This window comes from Schistocerca gregaria, chromosome X, assembly GCF_023897955.1.
Source record: "Schistocerca gregaria isolate iqSchGreg1 chromosome X, iqSchGreg1.2, whole genome shotgun sequence".
Taxonomy (NCBI): Eukaryota; Metazoa; Arthropoda; class Insecta; order Orthoptera; family Acrididae; genus Schistocerca; species Schistocerca gregaria.
The window spans coordinates 249340114-249360270 of NC_064931.1; the positions used below are offsets into that span (position 1 = coordinate 249340114).

The following is a 20157-nucleotide window of genomic DNA, read 5'->3' on the forward strand; positions in this document are numbered from 1 at the left end:
GTTAAGACATGTGGTACGACTTGCTAGGGCAGGTCAATTTATTATTTCCTATGTTAAATATTTTTTGAGTTAGTTTTAATGAATGAATTGATCTAGAAAGAGAATGTGGTACTCACAGTGCTCAAGATATTTGCAAAAAGTAATGAGAATTTCAACCAGTTTTTTTTAAATAACATGACTCGGGAAAGAACTGGTAGCCTTATATGAATGGTCAGACACTGAGGTCAAAGATAACTCAACTAATAGTTCCTAAATATCTGCCAGAAATACTCGTAGTTATAAAATGTAATATTCAGCATTTGCAAATTTGAAAGTTTCTTTTTAATTTATACCCTCAGTAATATTAGTTCCTTTACTAAGATCATTGTAATTGGTCCTGCATTGTCATGTGAATTATTGGTTGTAGGTGTGTGAACAGCATTTTCACCCTCATGAAATTATATCATCATCTCAAGATGTCAGAAGAAATGGAGACGTTCCTCGCACCCTTGCAAGACCAAGTTTGCTTTCAACAGCAGTTCCTTCTGTTTTTCCGAACTGCCCTCACTATTTGCGCAAACCTCCAAGCTACAGAATTGGCCCTGAGGTAAAGAGACAGAAACTTGAAGAGCAAAATATTCAGGCAGCTGTTCAGGATAGCCTGAAGGAAAGGGAAAAATGTTTAAAAGCTCAGTCCATTACATCACTGTGTGAGTTAAAGGCAAAACTGTCAATGTTAAAGCTGTCTGATTTCTGGAGTATCATTACAAAACCTACATCTGTATTGTGTGCAAACATTCAGACAGTTCCTTCTCTGTGATAAAATATTCTGTTCTTGTTAGTGAAGGCCTTGATGTATCAGTATTTGTCCTGAACAAGCAAAGAAACAAAATAGGACTAAAAGGGAAGAAGGTTTTAACAAGGGTTTCAAGCATTCTTAAATTAGGTTATCTGTTAGACTGTGTGGAAGCAGCTGACATGCAAATTAATGTTCCAAATATTATTGAACAAATTTTGAGTTGTGTGTGTGACATTATGCAGACACTTAATTTATCTGAGTATGAAAAGAGCAAAAACATACACTTTATAATTGAACAGTTGAAATTACAATCATCAAAGAAAATTTCATCCACTTCATCATTCATGATATTTTCTTGTTTATCTTACAGTATTTCCCCATGTGCTTTATAGGTTTAATAGAGATTATTGTTTTTTGTAGGCCCTCATCCATCAACAATTCAAAGTGTGTGTTCTAGTATTAACAAAGGCCCCCAGAAAGAGCAATGTGAAAATAATTTTTTATCATATACAAGAGGTAAATTTACATTTCTTGAACCACGTGAATATCATGTCAACCTTTTAATAGATGAGATACATCTAAAAGATTATTTTGACTGTAAAGGAGGAAGTGTTGTTGGTATGGTTAATGGTGAAGGTTTGACAGCAAAGTCAGCATATGTTTTCATGATCATCAGTATACTGATTAACTTTAAAGATGTTGTTCATATTTTATCAGTCAATAAATTAACAGGTGATAATTTGCATCAATGGAGCAAAAGAATTATATTGGGTCTTGAAGATACAGGATTCAAAGTACTGTCTGTAATTTTAGATAATAATTCTATTAATAGACGGGCAATGTCATCATTTTCAAATCCCTCTTCAGTCTCTTACGTGTATAACCATCCTAAAGATCATGTGAGACCACTGTTTTTTGTAATTGACTCTGTATTCATTATTAAGTGCATTTGGCATAACTGGTTAAAGCAAAAAAAAAAAAAAAAAAAAAAAAAAAAAAAAAAAAAAAAAAAAAAAAAAAAAAAAAATTCCTGTGTGATTTATCCCACATCTGAAAAAAATGATTCTTGCATACATTATGCCTGTATTGATACCTTACTGCGGCTATGTGACCTTGAACATGAAAAACTGGCAAAATATTATTATGGTCTGATTTTGAAAAACAAAATGCTAAACTAGCTCTGCAAATTTTCAGTGATGTCACAGCTAATGCCCTTCAAACACTGGGTCCAAAACACTCCTTAGATCACTGTGCGGAAACAGCAAATTACATTAGTTTATCAAATGGTGGAAAATAGCTAATGTGAAAACACCATTTAAAGGTAACAGGTTAAACAATGAATTCATGAGCCCTTTAAAACAATGTACAATAGATGACCCCCAAGTATGTGTGTCTTACAGGAATGTTAGAATGGCTAAGCAGATGGGGAAAAATAAACATCCGATATCCTGAGGGCTCACTAACAAAAGAAACATGTTCAGCATTAATTTAGACAACACAGGCCTTTATAATATTGTGTTAATGAGTTGCAGTTTTCCTACTTTGTACCTGGAAAATTTCAAACTGATTTGCTCGAAGAGAGATTTGGAAAGTATAGGCAGTTATGTGGAGGTCAGTACAATGTAAGAAGTTTCACTTGCAGTCTATAATTAGGCTAAATTTTAAATCAGCTGTTTTTGGAGAAATAAGTATACAGTCCATACAGGAGATTTTCTCAGATGGCCCAAATACTGACATTGAGATTCCTTCCATATATGATGAAAAAGTAGTCAATCCATCAGAACTTACTGAAAATTCCAGTGAAGATTTGCCTGTTCTTACATGTATAGCAGGGTATTGTTGCAGCTGTTTTGAAAAATTACAAAATGTGAGTTTTGTAAAGATATTCTGGTGTTAGATAACATTTTAGATGATCAAGAAATGTATTCCCTAATACTGAATGTAAGTAGACGAAAACTACTCATTCCTTGCTCTCAAATTATCAGTGTGGTTGTCACTACTTACCCGACTTATGAAATTGTCATAAATTTGAAGCAGAGTTCCTTAAAGCTCCAAACCAAAGAGAACTAGTTTCCTACCTGGCTTGGAATTCAGTTTTAATGAATGAATTGCTCTGGGAAAGAGAATGTGATAGTCATAGTGCTCAAGATACTTGCAAAAAAAGTAATATGGATTTCAACCAGTGTATTTCTTAATAATTTCACCAGAAAGAAAAATCAAAGCATTGTGAGGGATGCTGTCCCTAGAAAGAAAAACATATTCAACAGAAGTAAGTGAAGGCTGAATTGAACTTTAATTGTAAACAGCATGCTGAATTTATGCAGTTTGAATACATATTGTACACACAAGTTGTAAGAATATTTTTATTCATTACTACCCTGTATTTCTCTGAACTATTGTGATTAATAAAGCTATTACTTAAAAAAGAAGACTGATTAATTGGTCTGTGCATGTGAATCAACCATTGGTCTGGTTCTTTAAACCTTAGATTTTCATAAATTTTTTGTACATAGTGTTCAAATTTGCTCCAGTTATCATTAATTTCCATTTTGATGATTTGAAACAAATGCAAACAGTGATTATCCCACTAGCTCCAGCTATAATACAATTTTTTGGCCTTAATACAGCAAATTTTGAGAATGCAATTTGATCTGAAAAGATTGTATACTTCTCATAAGTTTCCTTAAATTAATCTGTTTTGAACATACATAGTCTTGATATCACCATCTTTTCCCATAGAAATGTAATCATGTAGGTCAGGCATTTACCTCCTAGTATTATCATTACAATGAAAGTTTTTCACTAACAGAAAAGTTTTAGCAGACAAAGAATGTCCAGTTTTAGTGTCAAAAGTAAAGAGTTGGCCCTTTTCTTCCACTATTTTTTTTCATACCCTGCAGTTGCTTACTCCAGACTTTTTCTGTATAAGTTAGGTAGGAAAGTCAACACTGAAAATTTTTCACTTTTACTGGTTGTGTTTAAACTTGTCAATCATTTCTGTTTGTGTACCATCACAGCCAAGTATTTCCTGGTTTTCACCAGTTTCTTCCTGAAAGAAGGTTTCACTTAATTTCAATGTTATTTTGTCAGCTTTATCTTTATATTATTTTTTGAGATGATACATTTCTTTATTACTGACGATTTCTGTAATGAAGGCAGACACTTTCAACAAATACAAGCCTTCTTCAGCACCCACAAACTCAGGACTATTAGACATGCTTCAACTCAGTTGCACCATTCCATAAGATTTTGTGCCTTCAATTATCAGTAGTTCAGGTTTCTTTCATTAGATTATTTCACTCTACATGAAGTCTTTCTTAAATACGCAAGTTCAGATTAATTGTCCATGAGTTACATTTCCACAACATTTACTTATGCAGTGTAAGTTTGTTTCTAAAGGATTACAACAAAATTTTGACCACTTTTTATCCACAGTTTGTCTTCTTAAGAAATCATAAAAGGATAAATCACAGTTATCCAAAAGATGAAACAGATAAGAGATAGGAAAATTTAAAATTCATTAGTTTAAAGCAACACTTTCTAAATAACCATTATTCAAACACAGTAATGCCTGCCAGTGAAGTTTGGTGCTGGAGTCTTCATAATGTACTGAATCTTATTGCATTCTGTGAAAAATGCCACTACAACTGTTTTTAAGAGGCTGCTGTATGTATTCTTGACTCGTGCATTACATGTGTTGCATTGGTGCAATCTGCTCCCCTTTCTCCCTCTAGACCTTTGTTAATTTTCTTTCAAGAATTGATTTCTCCTGAAGCTCATTATTGTGTCAATAAAATTGAATGGTTTTGTTTTATTATTATTTATTCTATAGTATTTATTTTCTGTTGTGTTAGTTCCAATTTTTAAGCCAAACAGCTTTAGAAGCTGATCTGACACCCACTGAAGGCATCTTGTAAATAAGGCAAAATGGGTCTGTGTGCACAAGTTAAATAAAAAACACTTAATGTGCAACTTGCAAAAGGCCTTTTTTCTTTTAAACTACTGCAATTTATATACAGCCTCTGCAAAACTGCTACCACAAGTAATTTGTTTATTTCATTTTAATGTAACTCCCATGAACCAGTCTGCAAAAGTTGTAATACAGTTGGCAAAGCAAATTGCAGTAAAATAAAATTTATTTCAATGTGTTCCCACTGGCATACCATCATGGGATTTAGCGCACATATTAAAAATAGTGTGTAAGTAACAGTTTTAAAGAAACTCTAATTTTAAAATTTTAAGGATTAAAAAAATGGGTTTGGAAGAATTCAGCATTTTTGTGACTCTAGTAAAGTCCTTATACCTCAGAAGAAACTGAATAAATTGGTTCAAAGTGGCCTGTAAGTCAAATGGTTTTGGGGTTGTGGCCTTTTTAAGGTTTGAAAGCAAGACAAAAATGGCACAATTTTGGTCATTTTAAAAATTAAGAACTCTAAAATAAAAAGCACAAAAAATATTCAGTTTTGGATTTTTCATTATTTTGATAGAATAAAATGAAATTTCAAAATTCCGAATCATCTATGTTAAATTATATTTTGTATTGATGGAGTTCACATGGAAAGATATTGATGTTTGAATAATGAAAACTGCTAATTTGTGTGTAGTGAAGAACATGTGTATTGGCCTAATGAAGCCATCAATCCCGTTACAAGTTTTGGACTTACAGTGTAAAAACAGGTAAGTTTCAATGTATTAGTGTGTGAAATAATTGATATTAGAGAAATTTTGCTGAAATAGTGATGTACAACACTGGAAATAGGTGTAGCCAGAGAAAAGCATTTCAAGAAGCGCCTGCCAGTAGAAGCTGCTCTTGGATGGACGGAACTTGTATGACTACTCTTGGCAGGCAAGCTGTTCAGCGCACAGGCCTTCTCTCTAGGTGGCGTTGGTTTTAGCTGCATGGAACCAAACAATAAGCATTTTGTCTATTGAAGCCCTTTGGGGACTTCAGAATGACTTGTTCATACTCTGTATAAGCTTCTCCCCAATGTATTCAAAACACTTTTTAGAACATTTACAAGAAGCCCCAACTAAATTTCTCACCTGGATCACTGTACATTCTTTTGTAATATATTCAAGTCCACTACTACTTGCAAGTTTGTTCTGTTGTTGTTTGTTACTAGCTTTTTTCTTTATATTGATGTTTTCATTGTGACGTCTTTATTCCTAGGGTCAGTTATGTTGTGATCCTCTTCATTCTATTAAAAAAATATTTTTGTATGGATAGTGTATTATGAAAAAAGTGGTGTTAACCAATAAAATGGTAACCTCATCAATGATAAGATGAATAAAATGGTAATCCACAAATATGAGAATATTTCTTTTTGTAAATGCCCCATCATTTACGGAGGACAATGTAGTTGCATTAAAGGACGTGTTGACTATCTTCTTATGAAGATCTTTAAAAAAGTTGAATATGGAAATAAAATACATAGCCTAACTAGCTAGCACAAAGATAATGATAACCAGCAAATAACAACATTAAGTGGAAAATAAAATTTTTATTACATAGGTAACATAATTGCTTCACTTCAACTTATGATCACCAATTATGATAAATTTCTCACTGTTCTAGTCATCCTCCAACAGCCAATGAACATTCAGCAGTTTTCTCAGTGCACTGCTGTGAATGTCTTGGCCAGTGCAAGTGTTAAACATGGTTGTGGCAGTTATTCAGTGACCTTTTATTCAGTTTGTTGGGATTTGGTGGTGGTAAGCGACAAATTCTCTTGCTTGCTTGCAAGAGACATAATTTCTTCAAGCACGAAGCATCAAACAATGGACCTGCCACAGATGTTCCCAGATATCAGGAATGCACAGTAGAAATGAGTCGTGTCAGCTTGAGAACTGTTCAGTGGATTGCCAGTGAAAGTAATTTATCTGTCCAGAAGAGTGGAAGCCTAGTTTTCAGGTCACCAGGGAAACATCAGTCGTGAGAAGCCTGTCACGAATTTTGATGATATGGACAAAGATGATATTAGACGAGTTGTGCTAAATATGTACATGACAAGCGAATTTCCTACTGTTAAAAGAATTACGTTGCAAATTCATGAAACTATAAATTTCAAAGGTAGTGTTACCTCAGAGCAAAGAATACCAAGAGAGATTGGGTTCAAATATGTAAATACAGATGACAGAAGAAAATTTTTCATGGAACATTGTGATATCACTGCTTAAAGGGCACAGTTTTTGATAAGCATTCTTGAAATAGAAAATATGGCAATCAGAACTTTTTTACTTGAACAAAACATGGGTAAACCAGAATCCTACAAGGAAGTGTGTTGGAAACTGAGTGATGGTTTGGGTGGTTTTTAAGTGCTAGTTGTTGATGAATAGTTGTGCTTCACACTGGTTCGGCTTCCGGATTCATTACAGAAAGAAATTTAGTGTCCCAGGCAAAAAAGGGCAACCCAAGTGAAAATCATTCTGAAATGAAGTCGGAGACGTGTACATTATGGTTTAGGAAACAGTTTCTCCCTTACTTGCCTGGAAACTCAGTGATTGTTATGGACAACGCAAGTTGTCACTCAGTTGTTGTTGACAAGGCTTGTTAGAGTACAAAAAAAGCCGATATGCTGTGGCTTGAAAGTAAGATGATTTTGCACACTGCCTGTCAGACTTGGACTGAACTGTTAAATCTTGTAGAGCTTCATAATTCTTCTGTGACAGTGTATGAAATCAATTGTATTGCACAGGAAAATTGGCATACAGTTTTGCACTTGCCACCACATCATTGCCAATACAATCTGATACAGCTCATGGGGCCCAAGTGAAAGGGTATGTCACAGCATGAAACACAACATTTAAAACTGCTGACGCAGAGAGGCTTTTGCATGAAGCACTAGACAGCATAACACCTTCAGCATGGGCCAAATGTGTTTGGCATGCAGAACGGCTACAGGAGTAGGACATGGACACTGAAATTTTAATTGATAATCTGATTGACCCCATTGTCATCACTCTAAGGTGAGATGAGTCTGACACTGACATGGACTGCAGTGACTAAAAGCAACCAAAGGTGAGTTGCAGTTTTGCCAGTAATATTGAGGTATGTTCTTGTTGTGCAATTGTAATCAGTCTTCTTTATACCAGCTGCATTTGGCTTTGTTTTGTAGCATCTTCAGTGGACAGATTTTTGGCTCCGATACTGCCACTTGATTACATGTCATAGTTTTGTACATCACAGCAGTTGTAAAATCATATTTAACATTTGTCTTGACAAATCTGTTTTAGCAAATAATTGCTGTTTGTGTATGACACACACATTCAATTAAGCTCATTTTTTGGCACATTGAACTTCACTAACACACTAAATTTTAGTCTCTATGTTTTTATGAGTCCACAACTGACTTCGTATACTTTATCAACTGTTTTAGTGGAGCTGCTTTAAAAAAGCAAAATGTGTATTATTTCATTCAGGATGTTACATAACATGAAGTGTGTGATAGACTGTGCCCATGTTGGAAGTAGTTAAGCACTGCACAACAGCAATTTTTTGGTGGTTTATGAAAATAACTATATGTAAATTTGAATTTTGTCATTGGACATAAGCATTCGTACTTCCCTGTGCATAAATGCTCGGGAGGAAGCATCTCAACTTGCTGTGCCAGACGACATTTCATGTCTCATTCCTTTTGATCCGACTATCACATAGTGGTAGTCATGAGGTAGTGGGAGCTTAAGTCTCAGACAAATCACAACAAACTGAATAAAAAATCACCAAATAACTTTCTCTGCTGTCCGCTACCCTGTAAACACAAGTTTAAAAGCTGTTTGGCATCTGCAGCTCTGTGCGCATACCCGAGCTGTTTTTTGCAACTGGCAATGCTGCAGTCCCCATTTGCACCTCTACACTACGCGAACTTGGACGGTCCACCATCATTCATGGATTCAACTATAATCTTCCTTTTATTTGCACTCAACCCATATTGTGTACTCATTACAAAGTTCATTCCATTCAACAGATGCTGTAATTCTTCTTCACTTTCACAGAGGCTGGCAACGGCATCAGTGAATGTCGTCATTGATATCCCTTCCCCTTGAATTTTACTCTCACTCTTGAACATTTATTTTATATTCCAGTTATGGCTTCTTCAATGTGTGTACGGGGTGAGAGGCTAAGTCCCTGAAGTCCCTGTCTTACACCCTTTTGAATCCAAGCACTTCATTCTCGGTCTTCCACTCTTATTTTTCCCTCTAGTTCTGTGTGTGTTTCCCTATAACTTACCCCAGTTTTTCTCAGAATTTTGAAGATCTTGCACCATTTTACATCATCCAGTGCTTTCTCCATGTCAACAAAGCCTATGAACATGTCTAGATTTTTCTTCGGTCTTGCTTCCATTATCGACTGCAACGTCAGAACTGCCTCTCTGGTGCCTTAACCGTTCCTAAAGGCAAACAGGTCAACATTTAACAGATCGTCAATTTCCTTTTCCAGTCTTCTGTATATTATTGTCAGCAACTTGGACATATGCGCTGTTAAGCTCATTGTGTGATAACTCTCTCACTTGTCGCCTCTTGCAATCTTTGGAATTGTGTGGATAATTTTTCCGTAAGTCTGACGGTATATTGCTCATCTCGGGCATTCTGCATGTCTGTATGAATTGTTGTTTTGTTGCCACCTCCCTGAATAATTTTAGAAATTCCATTGGAATGTTATCTATACCTCCTGCCTTATTTGATCTTACGTTTTCCAAAGCTCTTTTAAATTCTGGTTTTAGTACTAGATCCCAGTGTCTTCCCTGTTGATTCTCGTTTCTTCTTCTTCTATCCTGTCTTACGCAAGTCCTCCCCTTCATAGAGGCCTTCAGTGTGCTTCTTCAACCTATCTGCTTTCTCCTCTGTATTTAACACTGTTCACATTGCACTCTTAATGTTACCACCCTTGCTTTTAATTTCACCAGCTATAGCTAATATAGTTGCACCACAAGCTATCGTTTGGGTGTTTGCAATGCAATTTTACAAGGTTAAGATGTCAGAGTGACAGTATCACTGATAGTGTGTATCACTTTGATATAGTGAAGGTTTGGCAAACCAGTATTTTCAATAAATACTTAGCATGTGTAAGCCCCTTTATGGAGCAGCCACACATGTGCGACACAGTATAACATTGTTACCAGATAATGTACTTACTTTTGGCAGTATGGTTGCTTTTAATCAGAAATGTCAGGGGTATACAAATAAATCATACTAAACCAATATCGCCAACAGTAGCCACACCATCAAAGTATGGCTGTCACATTTGCTAGTACCCTAGTGCTCTAGGATAAACCACTGTTGATATGGTACATATTGCCTAGTGCAGCTTTCATGTTGAGAAATTTGTGTGCATTTTTGTGAAAGGGGAAATTTAGTACTATGTACATTTCATAATCATATCCGACTCACGAATAAATTTACAAACATGAATAGTTAATGCAGAAAGTGGAAACAAACAGACAACAATGGCTCTTTAGGTATAGCATCCCAATATTTTTTGCAGACTCTGCTACCTTGGCTGAATGAATGGTAGACAGGGTAGGATAACTTATAAAACTGAGGCTCTGCATGAAACTTTAAGGGAATGCTAAACAAACAGTGTTGTCAAGGCAGTAACCAAAAGATTTTCCTTTGATTGTAAGTATAATTCACTGGTTATACTTTTAGTCAAAAGCAGGCAACAGTTAGCCATTTTAATTGTTAGCATATACACACTACTCATTCTTGATTATGTTCTAAAAAATAGTAAACTGAAAGTGCTTCTGCGTCATGAAAGGGCGGTGGCCACAAAATGCATGAATGGTGATAATTAAGAGGAAGAACTGAATGCACTGTGGAGACAGCAATGTGCAACAGTAAACAAGGATATGGCAAAGGGATCATCAGCATCACTTTCAACTTAAGATTCACATGTCACATTAATTTTATTTCTTTACTTACTCATCAAGTTCCATCGGACCAAATTGAGGAGCAAATCTCCAAGGTCATGGAACATGTCAGTACATGAAATTACAACATAAAAGTAATTACAAATAAAAATAAAACGTTTATGAACCCGAAAAAAGTCAATCCATAAGTTTAACTAAATGCAATCAACAATACAACAAGATATATGAAGACAGTAACTGTTCTCGAAAGAACAGAATACTGTTGATGACTGTGCAGCTTTTCCCTAGAATAAATGATGACTGACTGAAACCCTCAGCTGCCGACAGGTGTTGTTGATATACCTCAATGTGGACAGCTGAAAATGTGTGCCCTGATCGGGACTTGAACCCGGGATCTCCTGCTTACATGGTAGACGCTGTATCCATCTGAGCCACCGAGGACACAGATGAATAGCGTGACTGCAGGGACTTATCCCTTGCACGCTTATGGGAATCGCCAAAGCGTGCATGAGTTATGAGTAAATGGGCAAATGTCTATAAGGTACATTACATATGTAGAATTGTGGACAGTTGGGAATGTGAGTCTCATGGGTGCCTGGAATTCGGTAGTAGGAAAAGGGAGAGAAGAAAACGTGGTAGGTGAATATGGACTGGGGCAAAGAAATGAAAGAGGAAGCTGCCTGGTAGAATTTTGCACAGAGCACAACTTAATCATAGCTAACACTTGGTTCTAGAATCATAAAAGAAGGCTGTATACATGGAAGCCTGGAGATACTGACAGGTTTCAGATAGATTATATGATTGTAAGACAGAGATTTAGGAACCAGGTTTTAAATTGTAAGACATTTCCAGGGGCAGATGTGGACTCTGACCACAATCTATTGGTTATGACCTGTAGATTAAAACTAAAGAAACTGCAAAAAGGTGGGTATTTAAGGAGATGGGACCTGGATAAACTAAAAGAGCCAGAGGTTGTACAGAGTTTCAGGGAGAGCATAAGGGAGCAATTGACAGGAATGGGGGAAAGAAATACAGTAGAAGAAGAATGGGTAGCTTTTAGGGATGAAGTAGTGAAGGCAGCAGAGGATCAAGTAGGTAAAAAGACGAGGGCTAGTAGAAATCCTTGGGTAAAAGAAGAAATATTAAATTTAATTGATGAAAGGAGAAAATATATAAATGCAGTAAATGAAGCAGGCAAAAAGGAATACAGACGTCTCAAAAATGAGATCGACAGGAAGTGCGAAATGGCTAAGCAGGGATGGCTAGAGGACAAATGTAAGGATGTGGAGGCTTATCTCACTAGGGGTAAGGTAGATACTGCCTACAGGAAAATTAAAAAGACCTTTGGAGATAAGAGAACCACTTGTATGAACATCAAGAGCTCAGTTCTAAGCAAAGAAGGGAAAGCAGAAAGGTGGAAGGAGTATATAGAGGGTCTATACAAGGGCGATGTACTTGAGGACAATATTATGGAAATGGAAGAGGATGTAGACGAAGATGAAATGGGAGATACGATACTGCGTGAAGAGTTTGACAGAGCACTGAAAGACCTGAGTCGAAACAAGGCCCCCGGAGTAGACAACATTTCATTGGAACTACTGACGGCCTGGGGAGAGCCAGTCCTGACAAAACTCTACCATCTGGTGAGGAAGATGTATGAGACAGGCGAAATACCCTCAGACTTCAAGAAGAATATAATAATTCCAATCCCAAAGAAAGCAGGTGTTGACAGATGTGAAAATTACCGAACTATCAGTTTAATAAGTCACAGCTGCAAAATACTAACGCGAATTCTTTACGGACGAGTGGAAAACCTAGTAGAAGCCGACCTCGGGGAAGATCAGTTTGGATTCCGTAGAAATGTTGGAACACGTGAGGCAATACTTTCCCCACGACTTACCTTAGAGGCTAGATTAAGGAAGGGCAAACCTACGTTTCTAGCATTTGTAGACTTAGAGAAAACTTCTGACAATGTTGATTGGAATACTCTCTTTCAAATTCTGAAGGTAGCAGGGGTAAAATACAGGGAGCAAAAGGCTATTTACATTTTGTACAGAAACTAGATGGCAGTTATAAGACTCAAGGGACATGAAAGGGAAGCAGTGGTTGGGAAGGGAGTGAAACAGGGTTGTAGCCTCTCCCCGATGTTATTCAATCTGTATATTGAGCAAGCAGTGAAGGAAACAAAAAAAATTCGCAGTAGGTATTAAAATCCATGGAAAAGAAATAAAAATGTTGAGGTTGGCCGATGACATCGTAATTCTGTCAGAGACAGCAAAGGACTTGGAAGAGCAGTTGAATGGAATGGATAGTGTCTTGAAAGGAGGATATAAGATGAACATCAACAAAAGCAAAACGATAATAATGGAATGTAGTCGAATTAAGTCGGGTGATGCTGAGGGAATTAGATTAGGAAATGAGACACTTAAAGTAGTAAAGGAGTTTTGCTATTTGGGGAGCAAAATAACTGATGATGGTCGAAGTAGAGAGGATATAAAATGTAGACTGGCAATGGCAAGGAAAGCGTTTCTGAAGAAGAGAAATTTGTTAACATCGAGTATAGATTTAAGTGTCAGGAAGTCATTCCTGGAAGTATTTGTATGGAGTGTAGCCATGTATGGAAGTGAAACATGGACGATTAATAGTTTGGACAAGAAGAGAATAGAAGCTTTCGAAATGTGGTGCTACAGAAGAATGCTGATGATTAGATGGGTAGATCACATAACTAATGAGGAAGTATTGAATAGGATTGGGGAGAAGAGAAGTTTGTGGCACAGCTTGACCAGAAGAAGGGATCGGTTGGTAGGACATGTTCTGAGGCATCAAGGGATCACCAATTTAGTATTGGAGGGCAGCGTAGAGGGTAAAAATCATAGAGGGAGACCAAGAGATAACTACACTAAGCAGATTCAGAAGGATGTGGGTTGCAGTGGGTTCTGGGAGATGAAGAAACTTGCACAGGATAGGTTAGTATGGAGAGCTGCATCAAGCCAGTCTCAGGACTGAAGACCACAACAACAACAACATTTTGGAAAGGACATGTAAAAGGAGGTAATTATTTATCTGAATGACTTACTTTTCAGATTGGGCTTGTGAGAGAGAAGAATTGTTGTGATATGCAGAAGTGTGTAAATACATACACTTGCATTTCATTTTGTAATAATGCTCTGTCTGTTTCATATAAAATGTATTCATAAACAAGCAGTATTATTTATTCGACTTTGTTTAGATGGGGGGGGGGGGGGGGGGGGGAAGAGAGAGAGAGAGAGAGAGAGAGAGAGAGAGAGAGAGAGAGAGTGGGGGGGGGGTAGTGTATTTGTATATTTTTTACGCTTATGTATATGACACTTTGGTAACAAAACAGAGCTTGTAAAGCTGTCCAAAGGCAGTATTGGGATTCATGGCTTGTTATTTATGATGTTTATATATGATATGTATGGATATTCTACATGAGGCTTAGAACTACTGTAAACCTTTTGTAACACTTTACTGGAGGACACTGTGTAGCAGCTTCATAGCTCATCTACATGAGTGCTCTGATAAGGCGCTGCTCATACGAATGATGTGACCCTTAAGGAGTAAATGGTGTATACCACATGTAACTCTGAAGATTTACAAATATGTCTGCATATGGAGATCATGAAGACCTGTGGTTATAAAGTTTTTTTAAACTGTAGAGGTGGGGTTTCTTTCTGGATCATCCTGTATTTGTAATACTTTGTTGCTGGACTTAGTCAGCCAACCTTGTGCCTGTCACCAGCTTGATGAGCAACACCCTTTCAGGAATGTCTCAGCCTGTTACCTGCAGTAGCCTGCCTCTGTACTCAGCACCCTGCTCTGGCCAAGCTCACCAAGTTTCACGTGAGTGCCATGTCAGCCTCCTCAACACAAGCTGCGAGCCAGCCAGGCTTGTAAACTCAATCTCTGGCACTCTCAATAACTACTACTCATACAGTGCAAAGATGTGGGCCTACTGAATGACATGTATGACAGTGTTGTGGACATATTCACTTCCCTTCATGCTTTCTTTATTCTTTGTATTTGGCTGTTAACTTTTCGAGTGCCTTACCTGTACTGCAGATAATGAGTGAAGACCTCTGGAATTTGCAGCAATTGTTTCTTTATAAATTGCAAAGAGACAGTGAGTAATATCTAAGGTCACATTGTTATTACTCCCGCTAATCAGATATGGTGGTTATATTAAGGCATGTTTACAATGAAGTAGAAAACATGTTTCTATTTGCAACATGTTCAACCAAATGTTGACAACCTTGTTCATTGTTTGTGTCTGCCTCAACGCTAGTGACAAACAAGTGTATTCACATCATCTGCTGTGGTGAGCTAGTGCAACATTTCATGAACCATGGACCTTGCCATTGGTTAGGAGGCTTGCATGCCTCAGCGATACAGATAGTTGTACCGTAAGTGCAACCACAATGGAGGGGTATCTGTTGAGAGGCCACACAAACTTGTGGTTCCTGAAGAGGGGCAGCAGCCTCTTCACTAGTTGCAAGGGCAACAGTCTGGATGATTGACTGTTCGGGCTTTTTAAGAGGAACCAAAACGGCCTTGCTGTGCTGGTACTGCGAACGGCTGAAAGCAAGGGAAGACTACAGCCATAATTTTTCCCAAGGGCAAGCAGCTTTACTGTATGGTTAAATGATGATGGGACCCTTTTGGGTGAAATATTCTGGAGGTAAAATAGTCTCCCATTCAGATGTCCGGACAGGGAGTACTCAGGAGGATGTCGTTATCAGGAGAAAGAAAACTGGCATCCTACGTATTGGAGTGTGGAATGTCAGATCCCTTAACTGGGCACATAGGTTAGAAAATTTATAAAGGGAAATGAATAGATTAAAGCTAGATATAGTGGGAATTAGTGAAGTTCAGTGGCAGGAGGAGCAAGACTTCTGGTCAGGTGAATAAAGGGTTATAAATACAAAATCAAATAGGGGTAATGGAGGAGTAAGTTTAATAATGAATAAAAACTAGGAGCGTAGGAAAGCTACTACAAACACATTATTGTAGCCAAGATAGATACAAAGCCCACACCTACCACAGTAGTTCAAGTTTATATGCGAACGGGCTCCGCAGATGACGAAGAGATTGAAGAAATCCATGATGCGATAAAAGAAATTATTCAGATAGTGAAGGATACTGAAAATTTAATAGCCATGGGGGACTGGAATTTGATGGTAGGAAAAGGAAGAGAAGGAAAAGTATTAGGTGAATATGGAATGGGGGTAAGGAATGAAAGAGGAAGCCACCTGGTAGAATTTTGCACAGACCATAACTTAATCATAGCTAAAACTTGGTTTAAGAATGATGACAGAAGGTTGTACATGTGGAAGAGGCCTGGAGAGACAGAAGATTTCAGATAGATTGTACAATGGTTAGACAGAGATTTAGGAACCAGGTTTTAAATTTTAAGACATATCCAGAGACAGATGTGGGCTCTGGCCACAATTTATTGGTTATGAACTGTAGATTAAAACTTAAGAAACTACAAAAACATGGTACTTTAAGGAGATAGGACGTGGTTAAACTGAAAGAACCAGAGGTTGTAGAGAATTTCAGAGACAGCGTTAGGGAACGGAGGAAAGAAATACAGTAGAAGAAGAATGGGTAGCTTTGAGAGATGAAATAGTGAAAGCAGCAGAGGATCATGTAGGTAAAAAGATGAGGGCTAGTAGAAATCATTAGGTAACAGTAGAGATATTGAATTTAATTGACAAAAGTTGAAATAAGGCCATGGGAGTAGACAACATTCCATTAGAACTAATGATAGTCTTGGGAGAGCCAACCATGACCAAACTCTACCATTTGGTGAACAAGATGTATGAGATAGGTGAAATACTCTCAGACTTCAAGAAGAATATAATAATTCTAGTCCTGAAGAAAGCAGATGTTGACAGGTGTGAAAATTACACCAAACTATCAGTTTAATGAGTCACGGCTGCAAAATACTAACATGAATTCTGTGGAGATGAATGGAAAAACTTGTAGTAGCCAATCTTGGGGAAGATCAGTTTGGATTTTGTTGAAATGTTGGAACAAGCGAGGCAATACGGACCCTACGACTTATCTTACAAGATAGATTAAGGAAAGGCAAACCTATGTTTCTAGCATTTGTAGACTTAGAGAAAGCTTTTGACAATGTTGCCTGGGATGCTCTATTTGAAATTCTGAAAGTGGCAAGTGTCAAATACAGGGAGCACAAGGCTATTTACAATTCGTACAGAAAACAGATGGTAGTTGTAAGCGTCACGGGGCATGAAAGGGAAGCAGTGGTTGGGAAGGGAATGAGACAGCGTTGTAGCCTGTCCCCAATGTTATTCAATCTGTATATTGAGCAAGCAGTGAAGGAAACAAAAGAAAAATTGGGAGTAGGAATTAAAATCCATGGGGAAGAAATAAAAACTTTGAGGTTTGCAGATGACATTTTAATTCTGTCAGACTGCAAAGGGCCTGGAAGAGCAGTTGAACAGAATATACAGTGTCTTGAAAGGAGGACATAAGATGAACATCAACAGAAACAAAACGAGGACAATGAAATGTAGTCATATTAAATTAGGTGATGCTGAGGGAATTAGATTAGGAAATGAGACACTTAAAGTAGTAAATGAGTTTTGCTATTTGGGGAGCAAAATAACTGATGGCGGTCAAAGTAGAGAGGATATAAAATGTAGACTGGCAATGGCAAGGAAAGTGTTTCTAAAGAATAGAAATTTTTTAAGATCGAGTATAGATTTAAGTGTCGGGAAGTCCTTTCTGAAAGTATTTGTATGGAGTGTAGCCATGTATGGAAGTGAAACATGGACAATAGTTTAGACAACAAGAGAATAGAAGCTTTCGAAATGTGGAGCTACAGAAGAATGCTGAAGATTAGACGGGTAGATTGTGTAACTAATGAGGAAGTACTGAAGAGAACTGGGGAGAAGAGGAATTTGTGGCACAACTTGACTAGAAGAAGGGATCGGTTGGTAGGACACCTTCTGAGGCATCAAGGGATCACCAATTCAGTATTGGAGGGAAGTGTGGAGGGTAAAAATCATACAGGGAGTCCAAGGGATGAATATACTAAGCAGTTTCAGAAGGATGTAGGTTGCAGTAGTTATTCAGAGATGAAGAACCTTGCTCAGGATAGGGTATCATGGAGAGCTGCATCAAACCAGTCTCTGGGCTGAAGACCATAACAACTATTTGCATGAAGAGCTATGCTATGACATTTGGTGCTGCATTACTGATACTCGATGAATTAATTCGACAAAGAAAATGAAGTAGTTATCGTCAGTGCGCCAAAACATACTCTAAGACGACGTGGCGGGAATGACATGCTAAGTAAGATGAATTTGGAGGACTGTTCTGGCTTTTGTAACTTCACTGCCACTTCACGGTCAGATTTTGAAATTATTGTAAATATTATAGTGCCAGTTGTTTCAAAGAGAAACACAAATTTCAGACAAGCAATCCCCGTGAAGCAAAGACTTTCAGTTACTCTTTGTTTTCTCGCAACAGGAGATTTCTATCAAAGCCTTGCATTTTTATTCCATATTTCAAAGCAGGCCGAACCTTAAATATTTCCTGCAGTTTGTAAGCTTTTGTTGAATGATTAACAGAATATGTAAAGATGATTCATTTATGTTACTATCACTGAGCTATAGCACATAACCAGGAATGAAAGTGACATATGTTGAAAGATGGCAGTTTTGAGTTTATCACATAATATGGGTATAATTAAAATATTACTACTCTATACATCATAATACTGTCCTTACATACTTAACTGGAATTTAAAAGCAGTGTATACTATTTCACTATTAGTGTTGTATAATTATTTAAGAAAATTTTTCTGAAGCACTGCATTTTGTGTTTTGTCACAGTTATTGCTGGGATGTGATGCATTTTGTTGATTATGTATTTACTTTTATTCTTATATTGTTATTTTAATATTTACAATGACAATAGTAATTCATATTTTCATCCATAACCAAGAAAGTTTCTCCTGATTCCAAATCAGTAATGTTGTCAAGGAAATACTTTTACTATAAAGTCAGTTTGGAGCAAAAATATTTCTCTTACTGATAAATCAGATATATGTACAGTATTTATCAATTGTTTTCTGAGCATTGCTGGTGAATTAAACAAAAAGTTAGTTTCTACACGGAATCATATAACCTCCTTGGCAAATGCCTTTCTGAGAGTGATGTCTGAAATACTCCTCTGTGATACAGACAAGGGAGAGACTGAGTCAATAATTAAATCACTGAAGACTAAGGACTTTCATCATTATGATGGAGTGCCTAGCAGAATATTAAAGTACTGTGCTGCACATGTTAGTTTCCTGAACGATTGAAGTACTCGGTAGTTAAGCCCCTTTATAAAAAGGGAGAAAGGGATAATTTTAGACCTATTTCTGTGCCATCAGTGTTTGCTAAAGTTATTGAAACGGCTGTATATCTAAGGATAAATGATGATTTTATATCACACAATTTGCTATCAAATGTACAGTTCGGCTTTGGAAGTCGTTTAACAACTGAAAATGCTATATTCTCTTTTGTCTCTGAGGCACTGGATGGGTTAAACAAAAGGTTTCGAATGCTAGGCATTTTTTAAATTTTTATTCGTCACCCTTCACTATCTGAATAATTTCTTTTATTTCATCATACATTTCTTCAATTTCTTCGTCATCTGCAGAGCTAGTTGGCATATAAACTTTTACTACTGTAGTAGGTGTGGGCTTTGTATCTATCTTGGCCACAATAATGCGTTCACTATGCTGTTTGTAGTAGCTTACCCACATTCCTATTTTCCTATTCATTATTAAACCTACTCCTGCATTACCCCTGTTTGATTTTGTGTTTATAACCCTGTAGTCACTTGACCAAAAGTCTTGTTCCTGCTGCCACCGAACTTCACTAATTCCCAATATATCTAACTTTAACCTACCTGCCCGATTAAGGGATCTGACATTCCACGCTCTGATTCGTAGAACGCCAGTTTTCTTTCTCCTGATAACGACATCCTCTTGAGTAGTCCCCGCCCGGAGATCCGAATAGGGGACTATTTTACCTCCGGAATATTTTACCCAAGAGGACGCCATCATCGTTTAATCATACAGTAAAGCTGCATGCCCTCGGGAAAAATTACGGCCATAGTTTCCCCTTGCTTTCAGCCGTTCGCAGCACCAGCACAGCAAGGCCGTTTTGGTTATTGTTACAAGGCCAAATCAATCAATCATCCAGACTGTTGCCCTTGCAACTACTGAAAAGGCTGCTGTCCCTCTTCAGGAACCACACATTTGTCTGGCCTCTCAACATATACTCCTCCGTTGTGGTTGCACCAACGGTACGGCTATTTGTATCGTTGAGGCACGCAAGCCTGGAAGTTAAGAAAAGGATAGCATTTTAGAACAGTCATTTATGACTAAGAAATACATGTTAATCAGGAAGTACATGAATGTAGGTAACAGAAAATCATTTGCATGCCGTACACTACTCTACAAAAGTGAAA

General features: G+C 37.3%; 1 long non-coding RNA gene across 1 annotated transcript in view; it reads left to right on the forward strand.

The window, feature by feature from the left end:
- Positions 1-3842, forward strand: part of LOC126299087 (uncharacterized) — a 39704-nt gene extending 35862 nt beyond the window's left edge. The window contains exon 4 of the long non-coding RNA XR_007552720.1: positions 407-3842. This is a non-coding gene — a long non-coding RNA (uncharacterized LOC126299087). The remainder of the gene's footprint in view (positions 1-406) is intronic.
- The last annotated feature ends 16315 nt before the right edge of the window (positions 3843-20157 follow it).